General features: G+C 38.5%; 1 long non-coding RNA gene across 1 annotated transcript; it reads left to right on the top strand.

Moving 5' to 3' along the window:
* Positions 1-8,344: 8,344 nt before the first annotated feature.
* Positions 8,345-13,269, top strand: LOC119469026. The gene is made up of 2 exons (XR_005197848.1): positions 8,345-8,577; positions 13,067-13,269. It is a non-coding gene; the product is annotated as an uncharacterized LOC119469026 (long non-coding RNA).
* Positions 13,270-14,156: the final 887 nt, after the last annotated feature.

Raw genomic sequence — 14,156 nt, 5'->3', positions numbered from 1 at the left:
GGTTTTCAAACGTCAAGGTGCATAGGCATTAAAACACACACACACACACACACACACACACACACACACACACACACACGACAGATTTGATTCAGTAGATCTGGGGTAGGGCTTGAGAATCAACAGTCTAACAACAATCCCCATTTCTGATCCTCAGAACACACTGCGAGTAGTAAGTTCTTGCGTTACAACTCATAGCTTTGTTCCCACTTCCATTAGCGTAGTCCTCAAAAGTGCAGACTTGGGTTCAGAACACTCTGGCCTCTCCCTCTTCTAGCTGACTCAGTCAGCTAGAAGCTGATTAACCTTAATAACTTAGTTTCTTCGCCTACAAAATGAGAATAAATGAAGGCTTTGTGAGGACTATAAAAGATTAACTTAAAGTGGACTAATAGTGCAGGGCCTTGCACAAGGTGAGCGCCTAGCTTTCCCTAACTCCTAAGATGCTTTCTCTCATCAGAGCTCTTTTAATTATTTTTTTGCAGTCCTACTTTGTAACTTCTGTAGAATCTTATAGAAATTCTCAACTGATCTCTAGTTCTTGGAATCCTCCCAACTTCCCCAAACTGTCGCTTCTCCTCTGGCCTCTATTCCCTTTCCACCCAGCCTGTGTTCTCTGGTCAATCATGTAGACCATAGCTTCTATAAATTCATTCATTAAACAGACATTTATTGGGCACCCCATATATGCTAGGCATTGTGATGAGCTCTAAGAATATATGGGGAGCTGCTAAATGTTTCATGATGGTATAAAAATGTACGTTTATGCACATATATATAAATGTATACTTTTAAACAGAAAACATTGTTGTAAAGAATGTATAGTGTACAATTTACTCTTTATTTTAAATTTAATATAGCCAATCTGTTTCCACAGAATTTTATTTTTTGCTAAACTATTGTATGTTTAGCCAATGTATGGATATAACTGATGAAAGAATATAGTTCAATAAGAATGTTACTTAATTTTTTTGTATTAATAACTAAAATGAAAGTAAAATCAGGTAGTAAGCAGTAACTTCCTTTTTTTTGTCAATATCATGAGCTGCTTCTTTGCTGGAAGAATAATATTTCTTTAAGGCTTTTGTAATGGCTATAGACATGACCTAATTTGTGCTGTTAATATTTGCACCAAAGTTTTCTTAATTCTAAACAATCAATACATCAAGATGTCAACTAGTGTTGTTGATTTATTTGTTATAAATACACCACTATTGTCAATTTCAAGCTACCAATATGATGTATTGTAATGGCAAAAACTGCAATTACTTTTGCACCAACTTAATAATAGCACAGAACAGGAAGTTGAAAAGATGTGCAGTGGCCCATCAATAAATAGTATTTCCACCATAGAGGCAATCAGGGAAAACAACTTCAAGAGAATAACTCATAGTAAACACTATGACAATAAACAGAAAATGAATGTGAACATTTATTACCTTTTAAAAATATAACGTTTTTTTTTAAATAATAGCTAAGTTTAACAAACAGATTAAAAAATTACTGAACATTTAATAATAAGCACTTGTTAGTTGGTATAAGCCAGCTCCAACACATCACATTTGTGCAACAGACATAGTCCCTGACTTCATGAAGCTTATACTCTAGAAATGGAGGCAGAGAAATAGATGAGCATGAATCTAATGAGATGGGCCCCTAAGCTAAATTGATGTCATAATTGTGATAGATAGAATATTAACTTCCCATGGACTTCACTCTCTGTTGTTTATGTCCATGAATATGTTACATTAAATGGCAAAAATATTTTGTAGATGTAATGTTACAAAGCATTTGACCTTAAAATGGAGAGAGTATCTTTGATTATCCAGGTGGGCCTAATGTAATCACATGAATTCTTAAAACAGAAGGCAGAAGCGGAAATCGGAGAGTCAGAGCACAAGGATTATCAATGCACCATTGTTGGCTTGAAGAGAAAAAGGACGATGCACAAGGAAATAGGGACTGCAGTCCCATACCACAGGGCACTGAATTCTGCCAATATCCAGTTAGTGTGGAAGAAGACCCTAAGCCCCAGATGAGAACTGCAGCCCTGGATACTACCTTGATTTTAGCCTAATGGGACCCTGAAAAGATAAACCAACCACACTGTGCCAGACTTCTAACCTATAGAAAGTGAGATACATTTGTATTGTTTAAAATTGCTACGTTTGTGGTAATTTGTTACACAGCAATAGAAAACTAGTAACAATTAGTAAAAAAAGAAAATTATCAAAGTAAGAGTTATCCAGGAAGAGCAGGGAAAAGAATGTTTCAGCACTTGCAGGGATTTACAGGTGTTGAATATGCCTGAGTGGCATGCACAAGAGAAAGAGAAATGAGAAATAGAGATGGAAAAGCAGTGTTCTGTCATGAAGAATCTTTTAAGCTAGAATATTCTGAATATTTTTCCAAGTACAAAGGGAATCAATATACCCTTTGTCATGATCAATTTGTGTTTATGGAAGATGGATGAAAGGGTGTTGACCGGCTGGAGGCAGGTCAGTTAGGAGGCATTTTCATATCAGGCAAGCATAGTGAGGATTGGGAAGAGTGGACTGAGGTGCCTTACCCAGCATCCTCACTACTGTCTACTGTTTATTCTTTCTCTCTTCTGCTTTTTAGTTCTACCAACAACCACTGCTTTAGCACCCTGGGCCAGGTACCATACCAGGCAGTGTGGATACCACTCCAGGCTCCCAGACCTTGGCAGGGATCATGTTGCTGCCGTTTCTTCCCAGAAGCTGTGTAAAGTAATGTAAATACATAGTTCATTACTTACAAAAACTAGTTCTGCCACTTATAAAGTGCAGAACCTAGGGCAAGTCACTTAACCTCTCTGAGTGTCACTTTCCTGATTTGCAAATAATTGCTATAGCTACTTCAAAAGGCTATTGTGGTCAGGTGAGGTGGCTCATGCCTGTAATCCCAGCAGTCTGGGAGGCCAAGGTGGGGGAATTACTTGAGCCCAGAAGCTCAAGATCAGCTTTGGCAACAGAGTAATACCCTGTCTCTATTAAAAAATAAAATAAAATAGAAGGCTGCTGTGAGGATTACATATAGAGTACATAAAAATGTTAGAAGTTATAAATGCTCTTCAAATGGTGGGCTGTCTTCTCTTTATCTCTTTACCATATGTTCCAGCTTACCTCATATTCTTTCTTTCTCCCATGTCTCCTTCATTGATGTTAATAAATTAGTTCAATGAATAATTATTTAGAATCTATTATATAGTATTCACTCAGCTGGATGTTTTTGTGTATTTATTTTACACATTCTTTCATGCACATAGCCACACATACAGAGACACACACTTCTTGTTCCTCAAAAAGCTTACTCTCTGAACACTTAAGAATATAACAACACTCATATTTTTAAGTAAAATATAAAAGTAGTCACAAAATACATTAGATTTGGCATACCTACATTTGAGTTTATATAGGTATGTCATGTGGAAGAGAACAAGATAGCGAAAAATGTGAATATATACATAGAACCAAAGGTTGGAAAAATATAACTCAAAATGTTAGTATATTTCTCTGAATAATTTCTTTTGTACTTATTCATATTTTACCATATTTTCCAAATTGTCTGCTATAAATAGACCTTATAAATAGAAAAATAACTGAAAACATGTTAATAAAACTATGAAGTGGCAAATACTATAAAGGAATTACATGTAGGATGTGATAGGTCTATGTAAAATTAAATGATGCCTGAGTGGAGATAAATAGAAAATTTTCAGGAAAGAAACTAGAGAATGCCATCCTAAAAGCAGGATCCAGGAGAAGTAGAGGCTCAGCCTGGAGTGGTCAAGAAACACTATCATGTGTATAGTTCCTGTTGCCTTAAGTGCAACTTGGGGTAGAGCAGGAGATGACTCCCGAGAAAACAGAGTATCATGCTATGGATCTTAAATTTTACTCTACATGTGCTAAGACATTTAATCAGGGCATTCACTAATAGTCATGCTTGCATTTTTGGTAGATTACAGCAGTGGTATGACATATGGAGAAGGAGGAGCATAAAGGCACAGGGGAAGCACAAGACTCCTCAGGAAACTAGTTTCAGGGAAAGAAATGATGAAGGCCTGAACTAGGACAATATATTGGGAATAGAGAAAAATATTTTATAGATGATTAAGAAATATTTAGGCCTTAATTCCTATTCTGCTTAGGTCATACTGTATTGCTAAATTAGTAACATTAAAACTCATATAAGACAATACTTGGGTGCCTACATATTGTGCCTGTATAATTTTCCCTCTGGAAGAAGAGTTTCAAAGGGGATGGGACAGCCAAGAACTGAAAAAGAAAATTTCATAACCTGTCTTTGGACTAACTTCTGCAAGCCCAGACGAGGCATTTGGGGTGAGAAATTGCTGCTGTCTATCCTAGAACCAGGCCGTGGAGAGAAGAGAGAGGAGTGAGTTGGCAAAGGATTCTAGAGAAAGATCTGCAGGCCTTGATGGCAGATAAGAGCAGATAAGCAAATGTGGAGTCATGTGATGGTCACAGAACAGGCTGTGCAGAGACATAATTTGGGAAGGAAGAGAGTGAGTACTTTTGAGTCATTTTTAGTTTCTGTGGCAGCAGGATTTCCAACTGGCATAAAGACAGTCAGGAATTCACAGAGACAGTGAAGGGCCTGAGCATGTCATGAGAACAGGCTGTCAGAACTGGTTTACTGTCAGTTGAATAAAACTTGGCTGCCCCTGCTGAGGAGGACTCCAGGGCATAGGGTGTAGTGAATTTTCTGACTCTCTCCAGCCCATGTTTTACCATATTCGATATCTGCCTTATGCTTGCGCCAAGTGAGCAAATGTTTTTGTGGTGTAATTCTGAGGTTTCCTCTTAAACTGAGCCTCTTGGCCCTATAAATAAGAATGGTCTAAAGTCCTCCAAGTCGGGAGAAAATCTTCTCCTTCCTCATAGAGAGTGAATATAGAGATTCAAATTCAAACCAAGATGTAAATGACTGATCTTAGCCTTCCTGCTAGCAAGACTTGATGGGCATGAAGGAGATTGGAGGTCAACAGGGACAAGAGAATCCAAATACAAGATGGAGAGGCAGAAAAAAAAGGTTCTGGAGACAGTAAGGCTTTGCAGTAAGTGCAAAGAGCCTGGGTCCAGAAGTCTGAGGCACCTCTGACACTTGCCTCCTGGGGTGATGCCCAGATAGGATCATAGCATCATTTATTTGAAGAGCTCTCTCAATTACATTGCTTGGGGAAGTCAAATCTGGACTAGTCCAAGGGGGCTAGACTACTTTAGAAATCTAGAAGGACAAGGAGGACTACAAACAGCAAATATTTGAAGCTTTTGCAGAAAATTAGAGGAACCCTACAAAAGTGAGCTTTCCACAATGAGATAACAGAGGATTTAAGCTGAACCAGCATGAAAGGCCATAGGTTAAAGTCGCAGGAATATACTATTTTTCAGTGAGGTCTGAGTTCTAAGTTTCAAAGGGACATTCCTGCATTAGTTCTTCCCCAAAATATATTTGGCATTTGGGAGGGTGTGTTTTTACTCAAGGTAAAATTATTTCTTAGGTGAAAAGCCCCAAAGCACAGGAAATATAAGAAAGCAGTAGGTGGTAGGACTAGGGGGACAGGGCTGCTCTTGACTCCAAAGTCTTCAGATTGAGTGCCTGTCACATGACCTCCAGAAACCTGAAAGCTGGAGGAACCATTTTTTCTGAGAAGTCTTACTCAGCAGACACACCACCCACAGTTTCCTCTTAGCAGCTTGTCTGAGTAAGACAAGAGCAGCTGTCTTAATTCTTCTTCTCTCTCCCATCAAAGTGACTCAGAAAAGCTAGCAATTTGCCTTTATTCTTCAGATGGTAGCTCCCTCACAGTGGTAAACAGTCTAATACTCTCCAGAGAACTTTTTTTTCCTTTTGTTTATTGACTTTCTAAAAAAAAAATTTCTTATCTGTAACAGATTTTGTTTTTAGTGTAGAATTGTTGACAATGAGACAGAATGAGGCTTTCTTTATCATTTTAATGCTGGTTAGGCCTATTGGGATATGCAAAAAACATATATCTTGTTGCTATTGTTAATAATTTGTTTGGGTTACACTTCTATCAGCTTTTTTTTTTTTTTTGGCTTGGAGTGGCTGAAATTGCTTTGGCTGGGGGGATGTGGGTGGAATAGGAAAGTCAAAAAGATAGGATAGTATTTCTCTATTAATTACTAGGTAAAAGTGTGTATGTGTGTGTGTGTGTGTGTGTGTGTGCACGTGCGTGTGTAAGACCCTGACTTAGGAAACGTAATTACTTTCCAATTGTAAAAAGCAGAATAGATTATTCAATGAACAATTTTAAAACTGATTTTTTTCCTTTTTTTTTTTACAGAGTAGACCAAGCAGCAAAAACTGAATTTTAATTATCTACTAGAAATTTCTCCAGAATAAAGGGTCTGGTTCAGTCCTATATTGCCTCTGTGGGTCCCAGTCTGTGAAATGCCAAGGGTTGGACTGACCAGGAGTCTTCAGATTACCTCCCACTTCCCTCCACCCCTATTGCTTCTTGCCTACCATATTCCATGGTGCCAGCCAGCAAAGTGTACCTGTTTAATTCTCTAGGTTAGAAAAAATTTCCAAGATTTTTCTCCTTGGCTTTCTATGTCCAATTGCTACCTCCTTTTTAAAACAAAGACAGCAGGCTGGGAGTGGTGGCTCACGTTTGTAATCCCAACACTTTGGGAGACTGAAGCGAGCAGATTACTTGAAGCCAGGAGTTTAAGACCAGCATGGCCAACATGGTGAAACCCATCTGTACTAAAAATACAAAAATTAGCTTGCTGTTGTGGTGCACAGCTGTAATCCCAGCTACTCAGGAGGCTGAGTCAGGAGGATCACTTTAACCTCGAAAGCGAAGTTACAGTGAGCTGAGATCACACCACTGTACTGCATCCTGGACAGCAGAGCAAGACTGTCTCAAACAAAAAATAAATGAAATAAAATAAAATAAAATAAAACAAAACACAGACAACATACCTCCTACATCATGAAGCCTCCTTTAATTCTTAGAAACAAACAAAACTCTTCCAAACTTTCAAAGGGCATTTAAGAATACATATCAGCGTTTCATTAATCTTTAAGGAGAATTTAGTGTATGCTAGGTTCTGGATGAAGCATTTTACATTTATTAATATATGTGGGTAGATACAACTTTAACCTGCATTTTGTGTTAGAGCAGAGAGATCCAAAGATGATAAAGTGACTTGTTCAAGGTCATTGGTAAATGGCTGAGCTACTTATTTGCTGTATTAACAGAGATCATGTCCTGTATCTTTTACCGATGTTTTTGCCATGTCTTATCCATACTACTTTAAGTCTTCACATTTTATCCATTTATTAGCTCATTTATCTCAAGAACATTCTAGTGATGTGGCTATTACCATTTTCTTCATTTTATCAATGTTTTCATCTGTTTAGAGGCTATAACAAAATACTAAAACCTGGGTAGAGTAGAAGCAACAGAAATTAATTTCTTATAGTTCTAGAAGCTAAGAAGTTCACCATCAAGGTAGCAGCAGAGTTAATGCCTGGTAAAGACTCATTTCCTTGTTCATAGATGATACCTTTTAGTTGTGACTTCAGATGACAGAAGAAGTGAAAGAGCTTACTTGGGCCTCTTTTATAAGGGAACAAAACCCATTCTTTAGGGCTCTACCCTCATGACTTAATCACCTCCAAAATGTCCTACATCCCAACATCATTACATTGGTGACTAAGTTTCAACCTATGAATTTGGAGAGGTCACGAACATTCAGACCATAGCAATCAGCGAGTACAGCTTCCCCAATCCATGGGAAGTATGTTGCAGAGCAGAAATTGGGCCAGTTCATTTGACTACGGATTGCATTCTTCCCATGCTGCTGAGCTGCTTTGCCTAGCCTCAGTCAGGTTCATCGTGGCCGTGCTTTTGTAGGGCAGGTCTTTTCCTTTTCCACAGCTACCTGAAGGCCTAAATTGCAGAGATGGGGCAGGATACAGCTCTACACTGGCCTTGTCTTAATTTAAAAATGTCCTGAAAGACAGTGTGGGCAGATCCTTCTCAAGTTATACTACTTCCAACAGAATTGGCAGATATCACTTTATTATTAGCCCATTATAGTTGGTCATAGAATATTAGGAACCAGGCCAATATAAATATTATCCAATGGCTTTCACTGGCCCAAGTCTTGGTATTTGGTTCACAGAATGGTTCCTCTTCTTCTCTGAAAATGGAATAAAAGTTCAGTCCCATTTGGCCAATACACACTGTCTTAGCTTGAGTTGCTATAGCAAGATGCTATAAACTATATTGTTTAAACAATAAAAATTTATTTTTCACAGTTCTGGAGGCTGGAAGCTCAACATCAGAGTGCCAGCATGATCAGGTTCTGGAGAGGATCCTCTTCCTGGTTGCAGACTGCTGACTTCTTGTATATTCCGACAGTAAAAAGAGAACAAGGGAATTCTCTGGAGTCTTTTTTTTTTAATAAGGGTGTTAACCCCATTTAAGAGGGTTCCCCCTTATGATCTAATTATCTCTCAAAAGCCCTACCTTTCAATACCATTGCATGGAATGTTAGGATTTCAACATGTGAATTTGTAGTGGGGTGATGGGGAGAGGGACACACAAATATTTAGTTCATAACGCATGCTAAGAAAAACTGAAGCGGGGTAAAGGGTCACTTAAGTGAATCCCTGCAGTAGTAAAGGATACATTATAGTTCATTCATCTTTTTAGTCAGTAAATATTGAGCACACATTATGAGCTAAATTTTGGGTTCATGTTAGAGCATTGGTGGTACCACAGTAAAATTGACTTTGTCCCTGTCCTCAGGGATTTTATAATTTTGTGAAAGAGATAAGCAGATAGGCAGTTAACGTGCAGGTGGTGATTGCTCATAAAGAGAAAATCAGGGGGCTATGAAATTATAGAAGGTAAGAGTGCTTACCCTGTATGGAGTTGGATACAGAATGCTTGCTAGAGGAAGTGGTGCCAAGTAGCTTTAGACAAGAAGGTGGTGAGGAGAGGATGGAAGTGACCGAAGGAATGAAGCATAGTAGAAAGGAAACACCACACAAGAAGCTGTAGGAGAAAGGAGGAAGCGCACTTCCTGGCAAAAGGGAGAGCACACACATAGGTTAGAGGTAAGAGCTCACAGCAAGGCTGGAGAGGCCGTAGGAGCTCAGCATGGCTCGACTGTAGCTGTACAGGAGGACTGGCACACACTCTGCTGCTTGGAGGTTACAGAAACTGCTGCTCTCTGAGTGTTATGTTATTTATCTATCCACTCATCTGACAGCATGCCAATTCCTCCAAACCTTTGGACAAAAATGTTCTAACATGTTTCAAAATAATTTATATTCAACATACTTAGTATCTTGCTTCAGAAATAAATGGATGAAGAACAGTGTTCTGGCTACCCTGTGTTGTGTAACAAATTGTGTAGTGGCTTAAAATGACAATTACTTTATTACATTCACGTAAGTGTAGGTCAGGGACTCATAAAGGGCTGAGGGAGGAAGATTGTCACACATCTATGGTGTGAAGCTACCTCCTACAAGGTATAGAACTGTCTTGTAGTGGACCACCTGGCTTGTTTAGGGAGGGCGTGGTAAACAGGTGGCGTATAAGAGTTTGCTTAAAGGCAGAATTTCCCCTCTGGTCACTTTGGTCCAGCCCATTCAACTGGGCTTTGCCTGTGTTTCCAGTTTCAGAACTCCTACTTAGAACCTGCGATGGCTTGGCACTCCTTCTACACAAGAGTTTATAAATGGACTTTTGTGACTGGATCGAACTTCTAATGCCACAATGGCTCCTCCTGCATAGCTCTACGTGGTTTCATTTTTCTTCTCTTCTGCTTAGAATTAAGTTTGAATTGAATGCTCCGATATTCTCATAGATATTTTTACAGAAATCTCGTAGATATTCTCATAGATATAGATATGCTGATAGGTATTCTCACATATCTTGGTTTATTTCCTGAGGGTTCTTGAACCTCTCAGTTATTTTTCTTCTTTCATCCCTGCATAATTTGAGAAAACTTATCAAAGTTAGGAGTAGGAACCATGTCTCACAGGCTTCTTTTAAAATTTTTATTTACAAATATGTTTTTCTGAACTGGTACTATATTTACAGAGATAAAAATCCCAAGATGAAAGTGCCAATAAATAGATTCCCTTCCACCATACCATGTGCTTCATAAATCCCCCCAATTTGTCTAGTACAGGATCTCAAAACATTTACTGAATTTTAATAGTCAAGTTCCTCACTACATACACCTGGCACGAGGTTTGGATTTACTGTAAAGCTGACTAATCTTAAGTCTCAGGGCTCCTCACCTGCTTGGGCTCCTTCCAGGTCTTCCAGAATCATATTCAACTTGTTTATATGCCCTACAGTAAATCCAACCCTTGTGCTAGGCATACACATGGAGGAGCTTGACTACTAAAATATGCAATTGTAGTACATTTTAACCACATCATTTCTGTCTGTTGCCCCTTTCCATTCCAACCCTTTGGTATATTCTGCCTCTATAAGGGGGCATCAGAGTGGCCTGTGGCAACTTGAGGATATAGAAAAGGGAAAATCCAAATGGGAATACATTTTATTTGGGTTTAGTGAGAGTTTATGAGCTTTGCAGTCTTTTTGTAAAAAGCTAAGTAATTTTTAAGCATAGCAATGACTGTCAGTTCTATTCCAAACTGCTTGCTATGCAGTTTACCTAGCAGAATAATGTAAAACTGCAGGGCCAGAGTTATTTTGCTATATATAAAAGTGCCCTATAGCACCTACAATTGGGAGTATGTAATGGAAAAGAAGATAGTGTTTATTAATATGAATATTGTTATTTTTCTGAATTTTGTGATGTTTGTGGTATTAATCTGCAGTTTTACATTTGTAATTTGTTCCTGTTTATTTTCTTCATTTTCTAAACACTTTTCATACAGTTTCTTTGGTACTTTGCATTGTTTTCTTAGTGAGGTGTCCAAAATTGTAAGAATGTGCTTTATCCAACAAAATGTTAATCTTCTCTTTTACAGAACTAACCAGCAGATGTCTTTTTCATTTCCTTTGCTTGTGGTTTGCCCATCTGTCAGCTGTGAATGACCCAAACAGCATGACACACTGTTTCTAACTCAACATCCTGGAACTCTCTTGGCCTTTGACAAAGCCACCAGATCACCATCACTATCATTATTTTTTTTATAGAAATTAACCCCAGATGGATTAAAGACTTAAACATAAAACCTAACACTATAAAAACCCTAGAAGAAAATCTAGGCAAAACCATTCAGGACGTAGGTATAGGTAAGGATTTCATGACTAAAACACCAAAAGCTTGGCAACAAAAGCCAAAATAGACAAATGGGATCTAATTAAATTCCAGAACTTCTATACAGCAAAAGAAACAATCATTAGAGTGAACCAGCAACCAACAGGATGGGAAAAAATTTTTGCAATCTACCCATCTGACAAAGGACTAATATCCAGAATCTACAAAGAACTAAAACAGATTTTCAAGAAAAAAACAAACAAACCCATTCAAAAGTGGGCAAAGGATATAAACAGACACTTTTCAAAAGAAGACATATATGAGGCCAAAAAACATATGAAAAATGCTCATCATCACTGGTCATTAGAGAAATGCAAATCAAAACTACATTGAGATACCATCTCACGCCAGTTAGAATGGCGATCATTAAAAAATCTGGAGACAACAGATGCTGGAGAGGATGCAGAGAAACAGGAACACTCTTACACTGTTGGTGGGAGTGTTAATTAGTTCAACCATTGTGGAAGACAGTGTGGCGATTCCCTAAGGACCTAGAAGTAGAAATTCCATTTGACCCAGCAATCCCATTACTGGGTATATATGCAAAGGATTATAAATCATTCAATTATAAGGACACATGCACACGAATGTTCATTGCAGCACTGTTTACAATTGCAAAGACTTGGAACTAGCCCAAATGCCCATCGATGATAGACTGGACAGGGAAAATGTGGCACATATGCACCCGGGAATACTATGCAGCCATAAAAAACGACGAGTTTGTGTCCTTTGTAGGGACATGGATGAACCTGGAAACCATCATTCTCAGCACACTGACACAAGAACAGAAAATCAAACACCACATATTCTCACTCATAGGCGGGTATTGAACAATGAGAACACATGAACACAGAGGTGGGAGCATCACACACTGAGGTCTGTAGGGAGGAACTAGGGGAGGGACAGTCAGGGGTGGGGAGTTGGGGAGGGATAACATGGGGAGAAATGCCAGATATAGGTGATGGGGAGGAAGGCAGCAAACCACATTGCCACATATGTACCTATGCAACAATCCTGCATGTTCACATGTACCCCCAAACCTAAAATGCAATTAAAAAAAAAGAAATCATAAAAATTCAACCATAAAAAGTCATCTTGAGCTGGGTGTGGTAGCTCACACATGTAATCGCAGCACTTTGAGAGGCTAAGTGAGAAGATCACTTCGGGCCAGACATTGAAGACAAGCCTGGGCAACATAGCCAGATCTCATCTCTACAAAAATGAAAAACCAAATTATCTGGACCTGGTGTGCATCCCGTAGTTCTCCCAGCAGCTGAGGTGGGAGGATCATTTGAGCCTCAGCCTCTGGAGTAGCTAGGACTACTCCCCAGTAGTGTGAGCTCTGATCACACCACTGCACTCTAGCCCAGGCCACAGAGCTTAACTCTCTCTCCAACCAAANAAAAAAAAAAAAAAAAAAAGAAAAAAGAAAAAACATTTTGGCTATGCCAATGCCAAAGTTAATGAGCTGATAGATGAAGAAAACAAAAGAGAAAAATCTTAAAGACATCATAAATTGGGGACAGGAGGCAGGAGATGGCTTCTTTGCTGTACTTTCTCTAAAAAACGTTTCTGGTTTTATGCCCAATTTGCTCAGCAGTGTATGCTCACTCTTTCGCTAACCTTGAGAGACACTGTCAGATGCGCACAAGGGAAGAACATGAAGGATGAAAGATAAACTATACACTGACAGAGCACATGGACTCTGAGTCATTTGTTTTCTTTGACAGATCTTTACCATGCTGGATTGAAAGAGAAAAGACCATCAGTAAAGCAAATGGATCAAATGGAGTTATAAATCAACTCTGTCCTCTTTAGAGGATTGACTCAACTGCATACATCTCCAATACATGCCCTTGTGGCTTTATTTGTTTTCTGTTTATGTGGAAAAATACAGTAAACAGAGTTAACTATCCCAAGACAGAAGAGTATTGTCAAAAAAGAATACAATGTTATTGATTTTTCAAGGCAGAATCAGATATTTTTAAACTTTGATTTAACAAAACATAATGCAATTTCTTTTATGAGTTTTTTATGCTTTCCCAATGTTTATTACCCTGTGTGTTTCACACTTCAAAATCAGAGTATCCTAATAAGATCACTTGAGAGGATCCTGATCTAAGTTACAAAATCCCATGGCCTTTATATCTACATTGTCACAGTCTCCCAGTCATCTCTTTCTACTTTATTGAATCTATTATGCTTTATACTTATGTATGCTTTTCTATTTACTTTATATATATAGCATAATGGGGTACATAGTATAAGAGGTAGGATGGTACTAGCAAGTGTTCCTAAGTAGGTTTAGGGAATGGGAATAAGGGTAGGAGGTAGGAAAGCATCTTGGAAAGTTACCAAAGCTTTTTATTTATTTATTATTATTATTTTTTATATAGAGACGGGGTTTCACCATGTTGGCCAGGCTGGTTTTGAACTCCTGAGCTCAAATGATCTGCCCACCTCAGCCTCCCAGGGTGTTGGGATTACAGGTGAGAGCCACCACACCCAGCCATTACAGCTTTTTAAAGCAGGCACTATGGCTGCTTTGTTCTCCATTCTCTACCTAGCACATAAGGGTTCTTGACATTTGGGAGTTACTGTGATACAAGGGAAGGATATATGAGCAGATAAAAATTTATTTTCAGGTAGAGACAACAGCATGTTCAAAGAAGGAGGAATGACAGAGAACAATTTTTATTATTCATTGAAGGCTTAAAATATGCTAAAAATGCTATATGGATATGGTTAAAGATAAATTTGCGTAGTGAGCGCTTTAGTAAACACATCCACACCAGACCTGACTGCTTCACAGTTTTTAGC

This window comes from Cebus imitator, unplaced genomic scaffold (assembly GCF_001604975.1).
Source record: "Cebus imitator isolate Cc_AM_T3 unplaced genomic scaffold, Cebus_imitator-1.0 Scaffold549, whole genome shotgun sequence".
In the NCBI taxonomy this organism is placed as follows: Eukaryota; Metazoa; Chordata; class Mammalia; order Primates; family Cebidae; genus Cebus; species Cebus imitator.
Note: the sequence above shows the minus strand (reverse complement) of the source record. Positions and strands in the feature narration are given on the sequence as shown.